General features: G+C 38.4%; 1 protein-coding gene and 1 long non-coding RNA gene across 3 annotated transcripts in view; both read right to left on the minus strand.

The window, feature by feature from the left end:
- GABRB1 (gamma-aminobutyric acid type A receptor subunit beta1) overlaps nt 1–20834 on the minus strand; it is a 380009-nt gene that overhangs the window by 334054 nt on the left and 25121 nt on the right. The window lies entirely within an intron of this gene.
- The window catches only part of LOC122218264, a 33561-nt gene that overhangs the window by 2485 nt on the left and 10242 nt on the right, over nt 1–20834 (minus strand). The window lies entirely within an intron of this gene.

A 20834-nucleotide genomic window follows, 5' to 3' on the forward strand; every position in this document is an offset into this window, starting at 1 on the left:
AGGATAATGAAGTTCAGAGAAATGAAACAATTTCTATATGATCACAAAATAAACAAATGGCAGAGTCCCAAGAAAAGTTAAAATCATTTTCTACAGAGGTTAATCTGCCTGTTACATAGCCCACTCTTCTAGCAAGAAACATTCTTGCCCCACCAGTTAATGGGAATGGAAAGTCTGCTGCACAAAATAGCCGGTAAGATATCGGTTAGATATTTTATGGGTTTTAACACCTAATACTATGGAAAAGCTATTGCAGTCTCTCCTATCTAAAACTTTCAATGCATGATAATTGGATAAATTGATATGCATTAGTCATCGTGTATAAGGAAGATGGAAGTGATAGATGTTTTTAAAGTATAATACTATGATTCCTAAACACAAAAATCCAATACCTTATTTGAATATGGTGTATAAAATTCAGAGAATAAAAAGACAGATATAATACTAAATGTGTGGACTGGACTAATCACCTGAATTGGGTCAAGTTTATATGTGCTACTTCAACACGCATCATTTCATTGAACCTTCAAAACAACCAAGTGGTTTAGGTTATCTTAATTCTATATACGAAGAAACAGAGGCTCCAAGAACCTAAATGCCAGGGCTAAGGCTTGTTGAATAGTGCCCTGATATTTGGACAAATATGCCTCCATTGCCATATCCCCATAATGATTTGGGAAAAGAAAAATCTGACTTTGTGGCTGTGGCTGATCCATTAAATACCGTGGGTCTTAGTTTTGGACAGTTTTTCAGAGGTATCAAAGGCTGTATTATATCATCTTAAACTGGGATTATTTTTAATTCACAATCTTCCGTTCCTCAGGATGACTATTCATTGTAAAACATAATCTTACAGGATTTGACTTAAATCCCCTTCCTTTTCATCCCAGCTTCTGCATACTATTCAAACTATAAACATAGATCCACCTGATGCGCTGAGCTTGCATATTGAGAAGGCTTCACAATACTGTTAAGTATAGTTAGAACAATTTGACCCATAAAGACATAAATCTAAACAAATCCCCTTTGTGTTTACCTACAAAACTGTCAATTGGAGTATGACTAGAGAGTTGCCATATGCATCTCCCCCCACCAGATCGGCAGACCGTTCACAAGACCTTCAGGGTCATTGTTTTTGATTAAGAAATTTGTCTCTTGAAGGTCTTATTAGAAAGAACAGGAGTTACCTAGGATAGACTACACAGCAGTCCATGCTAATGTGTCCATTTATCATAATACACTGCATTTCTGACAAGACTTCACACTCACTTCTCTCTCATTCTTCTAACTCTTAACATCTCAAAACTTACAGAATGCTATTATTAGTTCCGTTTCACCCATGAGGAGCAGGAAGTGCCTGTCATTCGTCATGTGTGTAGAGCTAATTAGTGGTAAAACAGGGCCCTAGTTCTTTGTTGAATGGCCAAGGGTCTTTCTATGCAGAGAGTAAAATTCTGAAGGAACAGGACACAGGATGGAAAGATGAATTGGAGGATAAAAGACAAGGTCTAGGGGCTCCTGGGTAGCTCATTCGGTTAAGTCCAACTCAATTTTGGCTCAGGTCATGATCTCACTGTCCTGAGATAGAGCCCCTGCTAAAGAGTCTCTCTCTCCCTCTGTCCCTGACCCCCTCCCTCTGTTTGTATGGGTTCTCTGTCTCTCTCTCTCAAAAAAAAAAAACAAACAAACAAACAAAAAAAACACAAAAGTCTAAGGAGTAGCTCTGTGTCCAGGAGCAGTGGCCAATAATAAGTCATTGCTGTAAGAAAAGCTGGAAATAGGATGACAGGGAAAAGACACCTAGAAATAGATTACAGTCTTCTAGGGTGTTACTGTTGAAAGATATCTTCAGGTTCAGTGTTCTCACACTTTTATTTTACAGATGATCAACATGAGAGCTGTAAGAAAGACTAGGAAACGAACAGGACAACACACACAGAAAGGGGAAAAAAAGCAGAGCTGAAATAAGTCAGGCTTCCTGACTTCATATAAGGTGCTTCTATTCGCCTTGCAATTGGCTGAAGGATGGTTTAGACAGAATTTTAACTAGATTAAGATTATTTCAGTAAATAGTGAAAAGTTGTGGCGTGGAAGTGGCAGTTTTTATGGAAAGGGTAAGAATGTGGGATAAAAAACAATTGTGAAAGAGGGGGGAAAAAGAAAGAATAGCCTATACCTGCAATTAGCCATGCATCCACTAAATTTTTCTAGTGACTGATAATACAGCAATATTTCTAATCATTAATAAAAACATGAGCTAATGAAGCCTTTGGAAAACTTCTCTGCAGGTTGTGGATAAGCTAATTTTTAGCAAAGGGTGAAAGTGGAACCAAGTATCTCATGTGGTTTCCCTAAAACTTTATTTAGAAGGGTGTGATATTCTGTAGGCAAACTCTTCCTTGAGTTATTGTGTATTTCTTAGCATGATTGAGAGAATGTGAAGTATTTTTAGGGAATGTTTTGACAGGATATACTTAGCAATTTGTAAATAATAGAAAACTTGCTGATTGTATATTCTACTCAAAATACACTTGCCTCAAAGGCATTTTTAAGGAACATAATACAGATGACAAGGAATAAGAAAAATAGCTAGTCTATGGATATTTCATGTTTCACTTCAGTTCATTATTTTTGTTCCATGCTCCAGGTGGATGGTAAGGAGGTCATCCTTTCCACGTGGGTTGCTTAATGCATATTGCGTGCAAAACTTAAAATAGTTTGTGGCCTAAAGTCTGTAAAGGACCGCTCTATTCAAAAAGGAAGTCCAGATCCCAACAAACTAAGAAATAAGGGAGTACATAATAACCTTCTATAGAAACTAACATCTTTAAGTCAAGATCCAGTGATACCCTTAGTAAGATACATTGATTTGGGGGACTCAGATACATTTCAGTTTCCGATAGAGTTCCATTGTATTTCCAGGCTTATGCGACAAGCTTTGTGCCCTGCCAAAGTTCCTTTGGGTAGGGGTAAAGAGGAGGTGATATTTAGGGTCTGTGGGGGTTAAGGAGAAAAATAAGGTTGAGTATAGCCTTGGCTGGTTTGGCAGATGGTATGCCACGCTGAGATGATTTTATAGCCTAACTTATGGCATGAGAGACGGTTAATTCATGATTGGGTCTCAAGCCTGGGATCCTAGCAGTGGGCCAAGGAGGAAAGAAAGTTGTCTTCAGTCAGCTTCTTTAAAAGCAGAGCCTAGAAGGGGGATTCTTGGAAAAGCCAATTATATAAGGGGATTCATTCAAAAAGGTAGCAAGAGATATGGGGATCAGATGAGGAAAACAGTTAAGCAAGTGTGGGGAAAAGCTTGGTCTGTCCCTCACCCTGGAACACAAACTGTACCACAGAGTCGGTCCTACCTTGAGACCAGGATGCTTCCCTTTTTATATCATTGACTGCTGGCTGCTGAGAAGAGTGTAGGTAAGTTATCAAGCAAGAATATCATTGAAACAAAGGCATTCTCCAAAAAAGGGAGTCACTGGGATCCTTCACAGGTCTGCTCACAGCTGTTGAGAACAAATTCATCAGACCCTTCTCGGGAGTCTAGGCCGGCCCCCAACGTTCTAGACTGGGGTTAGTAGACCAATTCGGCTGTAGGGATGACTCACAAAAGAAATGGCCAGAAGCCCATGTTTAAAATAACATATGGAACTCTTATTGGGCCTAAACAGGTGTGTATTCAAGGGACATGTGGCTGGTCTGGTTATGAGACAAAGCAGAGGTACCTTAGGCTAGTGGACCATTGAATCAAGAGCTTCATGGGAGCAAGACTTCCCCCAGTGACTGAAGGAACAGTAACAGAGACCAGCTTTTGCTGAGGAAAAGATGGACCAGGCCTAGACAGGAGGTCAGGGCCCTAGCCAAGATTGCTGAAGACAGAAAAGAGAGACAGTCCAACCTGGGGAACTGGAACGGAAGCCAAGAAACAAGGCACCTGCTTGGGAAGCTGCATCTGACTGGGAAAATAGAGTGAAGATTAGGGCGTGTTTATGGCTTGGTGAACACTCCAAGACAAGGAGTCCCCCATCCATGCAAAGGTTACACAAGTCAAACTCATTCCAGACTCCACTGGCTGGTAGATTTTCATCTCTGGCTATAACTTAATAATCATTTCTGGATTGATTCAGGCAGGTTCCAAGGGGGCCTAGGTTTCCAGGCCTCAGTGACTCTCACATTTTTGGAAAAGGAAGAGGAGAGTTAAAGTCCTGGAAGCGCTAATCTTAATGGTCTTAAATATCCACTGCCAGGAGCTGCCCCCATCGATGTGCTGCATCTCTTGTTTTCCCTTTACGTTGTTTCCACCTGCGTTCTATTTCATATGACCCCATATTGGTGTGAAAACCAGCAATTTCCATAAAGAACAAATATCTTTGAAAGGACCAAATCTCTTGTTAAGGAAAGAGACAGAAACACACAATATCAAGAAGAATTCTCCAGATACCACAAACACGCTGGTTGGAAGCTGGGGTACAAATTTCAGTCCTTTTTTCATTATTTTTGGAGAGAAAGTTTAACATTTGATTCACTTGCTTGATTCGCCTGCTGGGAGAGACAGGAAGACCAAGCATAGATGGCCTATTCAACCCCAGCATTCATGAAAACAACTCAACTTGGTCTGCAGGCTTTATTTCTAATTGCGTCAGTACATTAATAACTGATAGCATCATGTATGTGTCTCCAATTTGTGTGTATTTCAGAGTAAGTTTAAATTCTCATAACATTTGCAAAAGCTAATTTCGCTGGTACCAGTGGGATTGTTCGAGCGTCACTCTTGTGGGGCCAGAAGCTGCATGGAAGAAAAAAAAAAATCACAGGATGCTTCTGATTTGCTGCTGCAGCAGGAACATTCCCAGCAGTAGCCCTGCTCTCCGATTTCGGCTGATTTAATTCTAAGTGTTAGTGGCTCCTGCATGAAACAGAAACGACTTACACAGCCTCATATTGGCAGTGAAAATCCTCATGGAAGCCATTTTTAATTTTGGAAGAAACTTGCTCTAAAAACAGCTCTTCCTCACCAGACCTTGGCAAGAAAGGAAGGAAATTCCTCCATTTCAGTAACATAGATATTTTAAGTGATTTGCCCTTAAATGCTGAGATAATCCTAAGATTTTCCTAGTACCACATCTGCCATTTAGTTACTTTTGGTACTGTGCAGAGAAAAGATAAGTGGTCTGAAATTCAATTAACAGTTGCAACCTCACTGATAATTATAATTCTTTTAGTGGGAGCCCCGTTCGATCTTTACATGACAGCTGTATACTCATATTCTAGATAAGGCTCAGGTGGCACATCTTCTGAACCCTTCCTTCTGTGACTCCTGCCCCTGAACTTTTAGCATGTTGTGTATGCCCTAAAAATATAGTAATAATTCTGTAACAATAGCAAACATTGAATGAGCAATTCTTATGCATCAAGTACCATGATAAGCACTTTATAGCCATGATATCATTAAAACTTGCAAGAATTCTACGAGAGATGTAAAATTAGTATCCCCATTTCACGGGTAAAAATGCCCTGCCTCTCGCATCTCTGCCAGGCAGTCCCCCTGCTTCCTTACTTAGTGCATTTTAGAAAGTATTTTATCAAATTTAACCAAACAGTAGCTTTACATGCTACAAGGAGGATCTATTTCTGAAGAGCTGCAAAATACTTTAAACTCTTGAATTGTATGCTACTTGTAGACAGAGGCTTCAACGGTGCGATTGAGCCCATTGTACATGTTCTTTAATTTCGTTCCTTTTTATACAGGCATTTTTAAAATATGCAGTCTTTCAGCATATTTGTTTGTAAGGATGTTCTTTATATATATATAATGAGCGTTCACCATCCCATTTTTCCCTAGAAAAACTACTGTTAAAATATCATTACAAACTCTTTGACAAGAGCAATGTTGTTTATGAAATTCTATCAGAAGAAATTTGTATTTATCTTATACATATTCTATGTACTTTAAAAATGATCCAATGACACCTTGAAATTAGTGATATTCCCCAATAAAAAAATGGGAGTGAGAGATACCTAGTAATCTATATTTTAGCCATCAACTCACAATAAACTCTCATCCCATGGTGTTCAATGACATCTCTGTATTCTGGCTGCTTACTGACCTCATATCAGATAAAGAGTTCCCTTAAGTCACTTATTTTTAAGTAACGGAAAGATAACTTTCCTATCTCTGTAGCAAGCGGCCTCCAGTTCACTAACATGACACTCTAGATGGTGCCTAAGTAAGAGAAAATGTTGAATCCTTCCTCTGAGCACCAAACTTTTATATTTATAATTGTTGGTTGTTTAAAAGCAGGAGAGGGACGCCTGGGTGGCTCAGTCGGTTAAGTGTCCAACTTCAGCTCAGGTCATTATCTCACAGTCCGAGAGTTCGAGCCCCGCATCGGGCTCTGTGTTGACAGTGCGGAGCCTGGAGTCTGCTTCGGATTCTGTGTCTCCCTCTCTCTCTCTGCCCCTCCCCTGCTCATGCTCTGTCTCTCTCTGTCTCAAAAATAAATTTAAAAAAATTTTAAAAATTTTAAAAATAAAAAAATAATAATAATAAAATAAAAGCAGGAGAATGTGGCTCAACAGAAAGGCCAAAGTAATTTCAGGAAACAAAGAGTTTCTTCAAAGTATAAATAAAAGGCCAGTGTTTCTAGCTTTTCCAGTTTTGAGTCATCCTAAAATCTGCTTTTTACTCTTTTGGCCTTCTCTTATTGGGTTCACATCCACTTTAGTCACTTTCCCATATAGATCTGAGCTTTGTACCCACTTAGAATACTGTATTACCTGGTGTATGTTTGCAGTTTCAACGTAACATCAAAGATGCTTAACTGAAAGTATTTTCTCAAACACTTTGAGAGTATGGAAGAAACAAGAAAGAATTATATCAAATTAAGGAAAATAACTTGCCTTTATATGCTTGTGATAGAATATATCCATTTTTTATAAAGACTGTTGTAAATACTTTCACACCTCTGAATGGTGGCAGAGGGATGATGTTATTTTCCTTCCTAGCATGTCGTTGATGAGTTTACTCTCCTCATCCTTTCATAATTTCCAAAGCAGATAAGGAGAGAAGCAGCCAGGGCCGTTAAGAGTCTGTATTTAATTCAATTCTGGACACATTTTCAGATTAACTCTATGTAGTGCTTTAATATCCTTTCTGATAAGTGACAGTGTATAGGTCTTTAATAAGAACTATCTACATGAAAAAGACAAAACATTGTAAGGGTGTTAAATGGCAGAAATATTCAGCAAATACTCGATAATGGTGACGCTATCAGTGTTTCAAATCACATTAACAATTCCAGATAAATTGTTACATTAATTTAAAGCACTGCCAAATGGGCTGTATAATTTCTGAATGTTAATTAAATTAATGGCAACAAATAAATAACAGTTTTCAAGAAATTTATCACAGGAGAAAATAGAAACCAGCTTATTAAATCCATTTGTAGCCATGATATCATTGTAACAGTATGTACAGTATATAACTAAGTGCCACGGAAATGTCACTCTTAGGAACAAAACATATATGAGTAGATTAAAATTTACATCACGGCCTGATCATTATGCAAACTCATGTTTTCCGTCAGACAGAGAAATATTATCAAACATGGTTCCACATAGTGAAAATTGTATTTAGCTAAATATAGAAATAAACCAGTAGATTCCTTTATAATGCTGCTTATATAGTATGGACTCCACTGGGAGTCATAGTAGCAAACTAACATTTCCTTTTTCTCTAGGAGCAATGCCCTTTTGTAGCTTGAAGAATTGCTACTAAAATATGTTTAGCTTGAATATGTAACCTGCTGTGAGTTATAAAATATTAAACTCTAACCTTCTTCCTTTGACTGTGATACCAAAAGAAAACCTCAACAATGTATTCTACCAAACTGTAATCCATGTGTAATCTCTATGGTAAATGTCATCACTTGCTTAAAATTGTAAAGCCACAGGAAGCCACTACTCCTAAGCACTGCAATGTAATAATAATCTTCTTGATTGAATAAATATACTTGAGAGTCAAAGTTTACTTGAGAGGGCACAACTTAAAAAAGAAATCTGAAGCTTTTCCAAAGCATGAAAATATCCAGTCAAAATGACTTTTTGCCTTGCATCGTCTCTACTTGTTTTTTTTACTGATGACTAAGAGATTACAATGACTTCATTTCCTCTGTAAAAGAGCTGTTTCAGGTAATTTACAATCACATAATAGTTCTCAAGATATTCTAACCTCAGCTTCATCATCCCCATCACCTTCACCACCCAATTGAAATAGAACAGGAATTCTATGCTTTACTGAAAAATAGGTTATATGTACTATGTTTCCACTAGTTGACTTGAGAATAAGGAATCTAAAAATAGAATAAAGTTTATTCAATATGTATCTATTGAATGTCTTCCATATGCTTGACACTTCTAGTTCTGGGAATACACTGAAGAACTAGATAGAAGCCCCCATCCTCTTGCAGTTAGCATTGTCTGTTGAAAAGAGATGGGAAAAGAAAACACATACATAAGAAAATATGTGCTATTTTGGTTGTTGGTAAGTCCTATTGATAAAGTAAAAATAAGGTAATGAGAATAAAGATTGCAAGGTGGGGGCTGATTAGAGGGTGTGTAGGTAGGGTATTCAGGGAAATCCTCACTGAGGAAATGATATTGGAGCAGAAACCTGAAAGAAGGGAGAGAGAAAAATCATTCAGGGATCTAGATAAACACATTCCTGGCAGAGGAACCTATTGCAAGGACCTTGCGAAGGCAATGCGGGGAATGTTTGAGGAAAGGAATGGAGGCAGGCGTGGCTGGGGCTGTAGGAGTACAGGGGAAAGTGGGAAAAAGTCCAATCAGAAAGGTAGCTAGGGCCAGAATGACTTTATAGGCCAACTTAAGGCATGGTATTTTATTTTGAGTGAAAAAGAGAAACCACTGAAATGTGGAAGCAAAGGAGGAACATGGTCTGACTTGGGGTTTAGGAGCATCAGTATTGCTCTGGCTGCTCTGTTTCCTATAGATTGTAGGGGCTTAGCACAGAAGCAGAAAAATTAGATCAAAAGCTTTTGCCACCATCCAGTACTCCCAATGGCAGCAGATGTGAGAAGTGATCAGACTCTGAACATAGTAAGAAGTCAGAGCATTTGGGCCTAGCTGAGGGATCTAGTAGAGGATGTGAGAGTCATTAAGGATGACGCTCTTAAATGGATGATCTCAGCAGTTAGAAGGACAGTATTCTGTCTTGTTGAGTTAGAAAAATTATGGGCGAAGCCTAGGTCAGAACGGGGATAAGGGAATCAGGCTTTGTTTTTGGGCATGTTAACTTTGATATGCACATTAGACATCTAAATGGAGATGTCAAATAGGTAGTTGGATAAGGAGTCTGGAATTCATGCTTGAGATAGCTGACTTTGAAAGTCCCTAGAGTAAAGCTGATATTTAAAGCCATTACACTGGATAAAATCACCACTCAGGGACCAGGCTGAAAAGAGCAAATCTAGGAAAAAATGAAGTCTGGGGTTACTACAAAGTTTAGAAGTTGGGAGGTAATAAATAACTAGCAAGGGGAACTGAGAAGGAGTGGTTGACAAGGTAGGGAGAAATGTACACTGAGTTGTATCCTGGAAGCCAAATGGACAAAATATTTCAAGAAAGAGGGCAAATGTAATATCCTCCCTGAGTAAGGTGTCTGAGAATTGGCCATTAGGTATAGTAACAGAGAGGGGTTTGTTGATTCAGATGTGAGTTGTCTTGGTGGAGAAATGGTGGAGAAATGAAAATCTAATTTCAATAGGTTCAAAAGGAAATATGAAGAGAAAAATTGGAGATACTCGTATAGTCAACACTTCTTCTAATGTTTTTGTTATAGAGAGAAAAATTGGACTATATTAAAAATAAAATATACCATGGAAAATAGGAAAAGGGAAGGTTTTTTTGTTTTGTTTTGTTTTTTTTCCTGGAGCGGGAAATGGAAGGCCCTAAAGGGGTGGCAATCTAAAGGATTTTGATGAACAGGGGTGGGAAGAAGACCGTTCTAGTCAGAAGAGCATATATAAAGCACAGAATTATTTTAGGAATAGCAGTGAGAGATGTGGCTTGAGAATATGGCTCCTGGGAGCATAAACTGGAGTGAAGAAAATGCAACCAGGAAAGTAGGTGAGGGTCAAATTGTGGAAACTACTGCACATTGACTGAGAAGTTTAGAATTTACGTAATGTAACACAGAACAGCAGAGATGTTTCAACAGATGTGTATTTTTAATGGTACCTCTGGCAGAATGTTTGAGTTGGAAAGTAAATTGGAGGATTGCGCGGAATGGATGGAGATAATTAGAAAATATCTTTATTTTTTAGAGGAGGGGTGGAGGCCTCAACCAGGAGGTAGAAATAGGACAAATTTGAGAAATATTTCCAAAGTAGATAATCAGTGACTGAGCAGAAAAGGAGTCTGGTGACAGCACCAAGGTTTCTGGAGGGTTTGGGAAGATTGGTGATGCTTTTCATGTGGGTAAGAGAAGAGGAAAATATTGGTTTGGGGAAGTAGATTTCCTTTTTACACCAGATTTCCTGATCCAATGCTGATCTAAATTAATCCTATGTAGGGCGATTCTGAGTCCTTCAAAACTGGGGATGGGAAGGTAAAATTCAGAGAAGAGATTCGATTGCAATAAAAGCTCAAAGTGATAACAAACAAACATGGAGAAATCATCACTTTCTGGAGGAAGTCCGGTCTTGGCTCTCTTTCTGTTGTTGTTCATTGTCTCCCCTTCCTGAAGCCAGGGATTTTCTGTTCCAGGCATCTAAGCAACTGCTCTCAGGGCCTTGAAAGCTGATCCACACATCTTACGGCTAATTTATTAAGTTGGTTGACTCAAAATGGAAGACACTTTGATGAGTTACAGGTCTCCCGCTTAACATTTATCCCCTGAGTAGGGACATATAACAAACACTAACACATAATTTGGAACCTATTGTGTCTCCCTCCTCCACCAAAAAAAATTTTCAATAATAATTAAATAAGTGCTGTTTTCCCATCATCAATTTTTATTAAGGTTAACCTAGTTTTTTCCAGGCTTAAGAAATTCTGTGACCCCAGGTTTATCAATGGTTTCATTCTTTTCTGTACTTCAGATGGAGGCCATCTTTTCATCCCACATTTCGTAGCCTATGGGTACGAAAGCAGAACAACCATCATTGTTCAATTTGTGGGACTTGTTCACAGTGCTTGGCTAATCTGAAGACTGGCAAGCTGTGATTTCACCCAATGATTTGGAGTTCTCATATCAAGAGGAATTTAAAACAGAGAAATTTCAAGGCATTGCCATTCACTGCTCTTTGGGATTGTATTCTGAAGTATCCAAAGGGTTTATTTTTTCTCTGGTCTTAAAGTTCTTTACATGATACTTTCTTTATCTTCCTTCGTGTTTTTAGGATGTCAGTTTGTGAATGGAGCTATCATTGTGAGTGACGAGCTGCCTAGCTAACCTGGGAGAGCTGAGAAATTGCATGGCTTCAACAACAAGGCAGCTTTCCAACTTACGCTAAAGGGGAGAAAAATATCACATGTCTGCACAAAATAGACAATGCACATTTGGGTTGAAGGGAAGAAACCTTTATTATGCAAGGGATGAGACACTGTTTTTATTAAGAAGGGTTGTAATTGGTTTGAGGCAGCATTACATACTGGTGTGTGGGTTTTAATATGCCATTTGTCTTTCCAACATCTATTGCCATTTAAAATGTCACCAGTTTTTCCCAGTGGTGAGGTAAAACCATGGGAACGGCATTCAAACCACTTCACAGAGTACAAGCCAATTTTAACAAATTCATAATTAAAACCCAGCCAAATCTCTCCTTGCACTGCCAACGTCCTTCCTGTGTATTTCCCAATTAAATATCCTTTCTATGAGGAAGCAGGCTTCTGGAGATGCCAAAACTGAATCACTAATGTCTTTATAACAATGAAACCTTTCTGTTCTCATATCATTTTCAAATGCCTTAATCCCATTGGCTTTCACAAACATTTTGAGGGATAATACACCCATTACCTCATTCAGTAGATATTTATTGAACACGTACTACATACGAAAAACAGTTCTAGACCCTGGGGAGCAAAACAATGTCCTTGCAGTCAGGGTGCTGCCATTCTAGCAGAGGAAGTAAATAATAAGTAAATAAATAAGTAGACAGATTCAATAATATTAGGCTGATAAATGCTGTGAAGAAAAATAAGGAAGAGGAAGGGAGAAGAAGTGTTTCCATTAGAATAGTTTTAGTTAGAATAGTCAAGAGGACTATTTGAAGAGTTGTCCTGTTTTTGTTAGAATAGTCAAGAAAGGTCTCATTGAAAGGGGGACATTTAAGTAGAGAACCATATGGGACATAGCATTCAGGAAGGTAACTCCAGGCTACAGGTAGACTCATCTTGAAGCTAAAGAGGCTGAAGCTTTCAAAGTCCCTCACTTAAACAGACTTCTGCCAAGGCCCTGGAAAGGGTCCTAGCTATGTGTTCACAGGGTCATATATTTTTTGTAAAGTTTGCACAATAAGGAATTTTAACCACAATTGGTTATATGTTTGCTGACTCTTTCCATTCCAGCTCCTACCTCCAGCCCATTTCTCTCCTTCCTATCAGGTGGTATTGGTGTGGCCAGGGCATTGTTGGGATCACAAGGAGACTCATTTATTTTGGTTTTCATGGGTTTATGTGGTTTGTAGTCATTGTTTACTTAAGCTATTACCACCTTCCCAGTTGTAGGTGTATCCAAGTATATGCCTACATCCACCGTGCCAAGGCAAAAAATATATAATTAATTAATAAAAATATCATTATGCTGTTTGCCAGCTTATTCAAATTTGTAAAGTACTGCCATTTATTCGGTTAAATATTCACTTTTATATCTAATGTTTGTATTTTTATTGCCTGAAAACAATTCTCAAAATTGAATAAGCATTAGGCTCGTAGAACCTTTTAGGCAGCACCTAGGGAGTGTGCTTGGCATGTTCTTTTTTTAAAATATAACTTATTGTCAAATTGGCTTACACACAACACCCAATGCTCATCCCAACAAGTGCCCTCCTCAATGCCCATCACCCATTTTCCCCTCTCCCTCACCTCCCTGTCCACCCTCAGTTTGTTCTCTGTATTTAAGAGTCTCTTATGGTTTGCTTCTCTCCCTCTCTGTTTGTAACTATTTTTTCCCCTTTCCTTCCCCATGGTCTTCTGTTAAGTTTCTCAAGATCCACATATGAATGAAAATATATGATATCTGTCCTTCTCTGACTGACTTATTTCACTCAGCATAATACCTCCCAGTTCCATCCATGTTGCTGCAAATGGCATGTTCAATACCTGCATGGGGGGAGGCCAGTAGAACTTGAGCAAAGTGAGTACCAGGGAGAAAGATGAGAGACGAGCTTGGAAAGTTCCAGGGAGATTGCCTAGGGCCTTAGAAGCTAGAACAAGGTTCACAGGTTTTATTCTAATGAAGAGGAGAAGCCACTAGAGGGTTTTAAAAAGAGAAGTGATATAACCTGAACAGTGTTTTAGAAATATTTCTCTTGCTTCTATATGGAGAATGGATTCATTAGTGGCAAGATTGGAAACTGGGAAATCAGTTAGGAACTACTGCAGTGATTCAGGAAGGAGATGATATGGCTTGGATTTGGGTGGTGCTCATGAACCTGGTAAGAGTGGTCAAATTTGGAATAGATTCCAAGTGTATATTTGAATATATAGGATTTCAAATTTGTTTTGGATTTGTTGATGGGTTGGATGTGAAGTGTGAGAGAATTATAGGTGATTTCAAAATTTTTGGCCTAGGTAACTGAGTCAATGGTGGTGCCATTTTGAAATGGAAAACACTAAGGGAAGAACAGGTTTGGAGTAAATTCTAGACTTTGTATGTATAAAATCTGAGATGTTTTCCACACATCCAATCAGAGATATTGGTCACATAAATTTCAGTTATCAAAGCACTACTGTTGGTGTTTAAGGACAAGGACTGGATAAGACCACCAGTAGGTGAAGAAACCACGACAGAAAGAAGTTTAAAAAACTCATTGCTTGCCGTGAGAACACTAGGTCTCCTGACATTGATAACAGTTCTCTTTCCATTGCAATCTTTTTATGAGAATCAGAAGACCAGTAAGACAATCTTCTGAATGTTATGGAAAGTTAGAAAATTCTGTTTGTGAGGAAGAAAAATAAAATATTGTGTCTTTCTAGAATAAACTTAAATGTTCAAATCAAGTTATGTCAATATAACCAATTTAAAACAAACTGCCTTATCTGTCTCGCTGGCATTTAAAACATACACATCCTCAAAGAACATTCTAGCTAGGCCAAATTATCCAGGGAAAGGCATAATATTTTTCTGGTGGAAACAAGTTTCTATTGAGTCAGCAAAAGAACCAAGCAATAAATTAATCTCTGCCTTGTCAAAAAAAAAAAAGACATTGCTTCAAGCTTGACCTGAAGGAGTCACTAGAAATCTAACGAGAATAGCTCAGGACTGGAAAAATCCTTTTGAGAAAATGACCCTGCCTGGTTTTTGCTCTGTTCTTAGTGGAATTTGATAGAAATGGCTTACAAGTGCCCCTTAATGTGATGCAGTTCAAATGCTATCACCAGTGTCACATCAGATGGGAAGCAGGCTCACCAGGACCTCGGGACCCAACAAGGTGCACAGCGGCATAAATGAAAAGACCTCATAATAGTAAATAATGCAAGAAGGTCTCCAAGGAGAAGATAAATATGACTCTGATCTACCTTGGCAGCATCATATCTGTCGCTATTACAGAATGCAGAATTCAATGTGAGGATGAAAAGTAAGAATGGCTATTACCATTTGGAAGTTGAGAGGGGATAAATTGAAATAAGGCTCATGTGACAAATTCACCTGAGGAAAAGCAGGGCGCACCACAAGATGAATCAAAAGAAAGTATTAACAAGGTAGTCACACAGTGATGAGCATTTGGGGGAGAAACCGTGGGTTGATAAATGTGATTCTAAAAAGACCACTCCCCCAGAGGAATTGCTTTGAAGATGAGACATTTTCCTGCATTGACCTAAATGCTTTCCGTGTACCTTCTGCGTGAAGCAAAGGCATCGTGGAATTTGCCTTGCTCACGAACATGACTTATTTCTTTTAGTTCAGTTTATTCTTCAAAACACTAGGTAACTGCAGGTATTCCTGCAGAAAAGCAGGTTATTTTCTTGGGAGGGTTCCCAAGGAAGCCCAACTTCCTTACTTCTAACAACCTGCTTTTTTTTTCTCTCTCACTGAGTCCAGTAAAGGAAAAATAACAATTTTATTCAATTTTATGACTCCTCAAACCTCTAATTGAATTATCTTCATAGAGGAGACCAATAATGCAATAGAAAAAAGTATCATACGTGTAGTTCACCTCTGTTAGCATCTTTAGAATGTATGCAGTGGGGAAAAACAAGCAAAAAGTCATTTTATTTTTCAGAATCAAGTTTTGCCTTGGGAGAGTTGACAGTCCAATTACTGATATACAGATTTCTGACCCAAAGAGAAATTCAAATCACACATCAAAGCCATTTGAAAAGTGGGAGCACAGGAAGCATCATTATATTCTTAGGAAAACATTTTTTAATAGATGGATTTGATAACTATTTTGTAGTAATTGTGTGGCTCACAATGATGGGATAGAAGATTAAATATGTTTATTGTAGATTCACCACGGGACATTAATTCTTCAATTGAAACCATTAAATCTTGGAATTAGACACTTACTTTTAACAGCAGAATGCTTTAAGATGAATAATAGTACGATTTGTCCAACCAACTCTGAATAACATAATGGAGAACGAATAGGGAAATGGGGTGGATCAACACTGCACATTGACCTTCAAGTGCCATCTTTTTTTGGGCAGCTTACATGACTCATCCTAAGGCCATTTCTATACTGGAAATTAACTGAAGCTTCTGAATCCACTAAGATCTGCCTGCCAATCTGCACCTTGTAGAGAGAAGTGTTAAAGTGGGAAACTCTCAGAGGTACCAAACATGCCACTAGCCTGAGGAGACACCATAACAAGTTTTTTAACCACATGTAAAGTCGAAGGAGAAATTTCTTGTATGCTTTCTACTCAACTGCAAACTCTGTAATTCTTTACTTACACTTCTATGACTAAAAATGACATACGAAGGTTAATTCCACAAATAATCCTCACCAATGCAAATGCAGAATTGGTGAAAGGGCTGCCTTCATTCTTCAGTTATAAGGTAAACCTCTGGAAAGCTGAGATATTTCTGTTGGGGTCCCCCCCCCCACTCACACACACACTGATAAATGACAAAGCCACTGTTTACTTTCTCTGGGATTCAACAGGTGATGATGACTTTACAGTGGCCTTACAGTTACAGTCTGGCAGGCCTGTATTTATATTCTAGTTCCCTTACTTATATTCTACTTCCCTTATATTCTAGTTCTACTTCCCTTATACAGCATGATGCTGTATATGGGTTACAGCTTATCACCCACGTGGAATATATGTTAGAAAGTTCACCACTGGAGGTCATATTTATTCCTTGAAGCCTGTTCTGACAAATGAAATCCATGAATTATAAAGCATGGGAAGACCTTGTGAACTCTTTCCTAAGGGGCTGCTCTCAGAGAGTGGTCATTCAAGTATACTTATCTGGGTAGAGTATAAGGTAGTAGAAAGAACACAGGTGAGGAGCAAAGATGACTCCCTAGTTTGATGCTTGTGTAGTCCCATTAACAGAAATTGAGAATACTGGAAATGCTAATTTGGGAGAAAAAGGTTACAGTATGTCCATTTTGGGAATATTGTGTTTGAGAATTGCTCATTTTTATAACTGGAAATTATATGACTAGCAAGCAATTGAATAAGGGACTAAATATATGGAGGACAGATTGGGACTGGAGCTATGTATTTGGAAGTCAACAGCATACAGATTATATTGAAAGTAATAAAATTGGATGTGATCTCTAAAATGCGTATTTTAGAGAGATGACTTGGCCCTCTACAACTCATCTTTGACTATCAGGGACAGAACCCTGGTGTCCATGTATTCTAGATTTTATTCAGCATGGAATTGCTTATATATTTTTTTTCCTTTGGTCTTTATGTTGTACTAAGAAAATATCTTGAGAACTACACAGAAATCTATGCTATTAAATAGCCTTTAGGTCTAATACATTCATTATTCCTCAAACACTAGGAAACGACATTAATTAAAGTAACATCCATGAACTGGCCATATGAAACAGAGAAGCCATGGGGCCTAGTCTTACCATAGGATGTCACATACTACAAAGAAAACTTAGGGTTGAACAGTATGCTTCTCAACCCAGTCAGCTACCGGTGAGTAAAACTGGACTGTGAAAGGACTAGGAAGTGACTCCTATTTAGAGTATCCTAAATCTTCCATAGCGTAGAGAACTTTCTCTAAGATTGAATTAGCTCATAGCATTCCTTCTCGATTTTGCCTAGCATGAACATTAAGGTGATATTTGTGCCAACTGAACTGACATTTTTCTCCAAGATAAATTAGACTCAACTGCAAAATTGGGTATTGCAATCTCGCTAAATACACATTAATTAATTAATTAATCAATTAATTAGATGAACCTCAGCATTGATCCTTAGTAGGCACTGCCATTTTATTTTTTTCACTAGAAGATATTCCATTTGTCACTATGCTTCATATCCTGCTTTAAATCCAGTTTTCTGTTTCAAAAAATTATCCAAGTCCCTTAGTAAATAAGGGGTAGAGAAAAATGACTGTTTATATCTATTAAAGTAGGCAAGAATGACAATTACAGGTTCGTCATACAAGTAGAAGGGATTTCAGAGGTACTCTAATACAACTGTTTTCAAGCCCTTTGTATGAAACCCTACAAGGAGTGCAATATGTAAAACAAATCTGGAACTTCCCCAATGATGCAAAGTCCACCATTAGCTTCTCTGGGCATGCATGGCTTTCAGGGCACGTATGTGTAAGTCCAAGAGGCACAGTTGGAACATTCCTGAGCAATCCAGCTCCCCACTGGATGTGAATCATCTTTCCAAACGTGGATGCATGAATATCCAGGGTTTGGAAAGTTCCTCTAGTTACATATCTTATGAGGTATACCTTGCCAAAGGTTCTCTGCATGTCTAATTAAATTACTTCTACTAGTAATTCCTTGTCTACAAGGCATTCGTTTATTTTTTTTAAAAGATCTATTTATGCCTGAGAGAATTCAGGTTGTTCAGTCAGGCATGATTTCCACTTATAGAAACCATATAGACTTTTTCCCAATAGATTCTATTTGCGTATTTGTTCAATGACCTGCTTCTGTATACAGGTCAGTGACTAATGAGAGCTTCTTGAATGATGATGGACCCTTCTGCACAGAAATGAAAGCTTTGTTCTCTAAATAGAAATTCTAGATACTATCAGTGTATCTAAAGAAGTCTTGGCCTTCTTTAACCTTACAGATTATATAAAACTATCTTCCAAATGAATCATTTGCCCGTTACAACTACAGCTCTGGGCATCTTTTGCAGGTGGTCGTTTTTACTATTGCATATTGTCATGGAACATCCATGCTGTACGTTGTGTGTTCTCCAGGTTCCATCTCTTGGTCAGAGCTTTTCCCTTTACCATAGCTATAATCACTTCCTTTTAGGAACCTACTTAATCCCACTTCTGTCAATATTCTGTATAAGATCTCTATACTAGGGTAAGAAAGAATTGCCTAGCTTCAATAGTAGTGACTATTCCATGTTGATGATTGTGTCTTTCTGGGACAGGCCAATGCCAAACTGCTGTCTGTATTTGCACAAAGTATACACACTCCTCTCAGGAGTTGTATCAGATCCACAGCTCATCTTATGAGTTGAGGGGGAAAAGTGAATCAATTTTGGAAAGTTTATTATGATGTACGTAGTTAGCCAAGGTGGATGTGCAAGACGGTGACATATTACATAACTAAGCTTATTCGTTGGACGTTAGTTGTAGTGGGTGTGCACTGAATAAACTAGTTTCTCAGAAAACAATTCCAATTGTGTTACTACATAAAGGAAGTCATCTTTATTCTAGGCATTAAATGTGCTAGAATTGTCCTATCTAGGTTCTCTTCTGATGGTTTCTAATTTTATTTAAGATTTTCATAGTTAATCTTTTGTTTTGCATCTAATGTCAACACTATGGAGAAATTACATCTATTTTTTTGATAAAGAGAGAGCTAGCAGGGGAGAATGGAGAGAGAGAGAAAGAGAGAGAGAGAGAGAGAGAGAGAATCTCAAGCAGGCTTCATGCTAGCATGGAGCCCAATGCAGGGCTCGATCCCATGACCCCGGGATCATGACCTGATCCTGGAGAAATTAGTTTTAAATAATGAGAATCATCATCTTAGTAACAATTCGTTGGATCACATGACATTAAAAAAATCACAAATGGCTGCTATTTACTAGAAAATTTTCACCAGGATCATTAAAGAAATCATGTCTTTTCTTACCAGATTGAAGGCTCAATCAGAGACACAACGATAGAGACCTAGCTTCCTTAGTTCATTTGTCTCCTCCTTATTGTTATTGGTGGTGTAAAAGTAGAATGAAGAACTATATGTTGGACCATGAGTTATGGTCTTATAAATCACTTCTCAGTCTCTTTCCCTTTCTCTCTCTTTTCCTCCCACTCATTTCAAACAGTGTGGTAAAGACTGTGTCAGGACACCAGTTCCTAGACACCCCGCCCTACCTCATTCATCCCCTGACGAGTTAGGGCCTTAGGAGTCCTTGCACAAACCCAGGCGTAAAAGGTGGGAAATCAGTATTTATTAGTCCAGGCAAACTCAAGTGAAGCAGAAACACTGATTTTGAAAAAAAAAAAAAAAAACATATCTTTTTTTTTTTTAATGTTTACTTATTTTGGAGAGAGAGAGAGAGACAGAGTGCAAGCGGCGGGGGGGGGGGGGCAGAGAGAGAGGAAGACACAGAATCCAGAGCAGGCTCCAGGCTCCCAGCTGTCAGCACAGAGCCAGATGTGGGGCTTGAACCCACGAACCATGAGATCATGACCTGAGCTGAAGTCAGACATTTAACCAACTGAACCACTCAGGCACCCCTGAGAAAATGCTTTCGAAGCTGAATTAGAGAAGTTGGCTTCTCAAAAGGACACAGTGAAAATAATTGATTTTAATTTTTCTTCACCAAAGAAAATGGAGACAAATTTAAAGACCTCTGAGAGAATAGTTCTTCCTATGTTTCTATGGTTTTGTTTTTAATCAATTTAAGTTCTATTTTTCAATAAGGGTAGGAATTAAGTGCTCTAGAAAGGATGCAGACTGGATCATAGATAGAATAAGAGTTGGAATCTAGATGTATCAATAGAACATAACTGATACCATCGCATGGAAGATACTTAATAGGTGTTCATTGATGATTTGAATATCTTGGCCTAGGATTTACCAATCCCAGAACTTTCACTAATAAAAACCCATTCATGAACTTAAGCCTTTGTATTCTGTAAGAGCAAAATGCCCCCAAGCACATTTGTGGCATAAGCCTTTTCAGTGGATTGAATATGATTATAAATAGGTGTCGTACCCAATCGTGAAGATAGGCTTTTTTTCTTTAATAGAGGACTAGGTATAAAACATCTGAAAGCAACAGGTACCCATGGAAACCTGGGAAAGGCCAAACCTAGATATGAAAAAGTAGGAGCGAAAAGACAGCTTTGCTCAAGGTGTCCTGTTCCATGGCTGGTGACTCCCCGAACACTTGTTTGCTTGGCAAACAAGCAGTGTCTGTTTGGGTGCTAACAATAATGCTTAACTCTGTCACCATTTCACCTTTCACCC

This window comes from Panthera leo, chromosome B1 (genome assembly GCF_018350215.1).
Source record: "Panthera leo isolate Ple1 chromosome B1, P.leo_Ple1_pat1.1, whole genome shotgun sequence".
NCBI lineage: Eukaryota > Metazoa > Chordata > Mammalia > Carnivora > Felidae > Panthera > Panthera leo.